General features: G+C 43.6%; 1 protein-coding gene across 2 annotated transcripts in view; it reads left to right on the top strand.

Moving 5' to 3' along the window:
- SAMD4A (sterile alpha motif domain containing 4A) overlaps window positions 1-1436 on the top strand; it is a 232868-nt gene that overhangs the window by 192802 nt on the left and 38630 nt on the right. The window lies entirely within an intron of this gene.

Raw genomic sequence — 1436 nt, forward strand, 5'->3', positions numbered from 1 at the left:
TCCTGCTGCCCATCCAGGGAAGGATCTTATTTTGAGAAAAGCTGCCCCCAGAGTGGCAAACACCAAGTAAACCCCAGGCTTCAACAGAGATGATCAAAATCATTTGACAGGCAGGCATGGTAGGCTCTCCAGAGAAAAATTTCAGACATTAACTTACCAGAATGGTCCCTATGACTCTGATAGGAACCATCTCAAAAGCGCACAGTGCTGAAAAAGAGTTTATTCCATTGTTAAAAGCAGTTTATTCGCTGCTACCATCCCTTTTTGTGTGCTGCCTAAGCATGTTCTCTTCCTATCATTGTATCTGGATGTCACCATAGTAAGGATGTCATTTTTAGGGCTTGGTGACTTTATGAGTTCATCTAAGGTCCAAAAGAGAGCAGACCTTGTGAGTCAGTGCTGCCTCGGCCGCAGTGTGGAGATCCTTGTATATTGCTGTCGGGAGGCAGCAACCGGGAGGCAGCTGGGAGTGGGGGGTGGGAAGGTACTGATATTTGCTGCCTTCAGAGCTTGAGTTGTAATCTCTTCCAGTAATCCCAGGGTGCCTTTGGAAGGGAGCAAAGTATTGAGGTAGGTGAGGCTAAAGCAAGTTTTGTAAGCACATAAACATTTTAATGTCATGGGAATTTTTTTTTACCTTATTCACAAAGATGTGTGACAACATATAAAATTATGCTTGATGCATATCTTATAAAATATAAAGTAATATGTAGTTACAGAATATACATCTTTATAAGGAAGGTGGGTATTTAAACCTCTGGATGGATAGATAGAGGCTACTCATAGGCACCTCCTTGATGAAAGGCCTCTTCTTAATTAAAGTGAATCACAAATGACAAGTAACCTATCCAAGTGAACTTGAAGTTGTTGTTGTTGTTCTTAATTTTATATCAACTCCTTTACCAGGCAGTTTGCCTAACAGAGTGATTACTGCCATTTTTATATAACTGTTCTCTTTGGGGGAACATTCAACAGGCCAGTTTTCTCCCTATCTGTTAAAAAGCACAGAAAACATTTTACATAAGGATTAGATTGCTAAGCATTATGGTAAAAGAGCGATGTTTTCCGCACTATTTCTGGAGCATCCTTCAAGAACTCATTCATATCCTCTTGTCACTGAGGATATGCACCCACCTGGGGGACAGAGAGATGGAGTTGCTGTTGTCTCCACTCTGTGCAACGTTGGACCAAATCAGCACGTGGAAACACAAGGGCAGCAAGGTGGCTTGGGCCGCCCTCACGTGCCACTGACTTTCTATCTAGCCTGTCGTAAGTCAGTGACACTTTCTGTGTCCTATATTTCACACCTAGAATAATGTTGACTCCACAAAAAGACCTTCTCCCTGGGTCACTGGACTGGGAATGTTAAAAAGATGACAGGGCTTCCCTGGTGGCGCAGTGGTTGAGAGTCCGCCTGCCGAGGCAGGGGACGCGGG

This window comes from Lipotes vexillifer, unplaced genomic scaffold (assembly GCF_000442215.2).
Source record: "Lipotes vexillifer unplaced genomic scaffold, Lipotes_vexillifer_v1.1 scaffold43, whole genome shotgun sequence".
NCBI classification, from domain to species: Eukaryota; Metazoa; Chordata; class Mammalia; order Artiodactyla; family Lipotidae; genus Lipotes; species Lipotes vexillifer.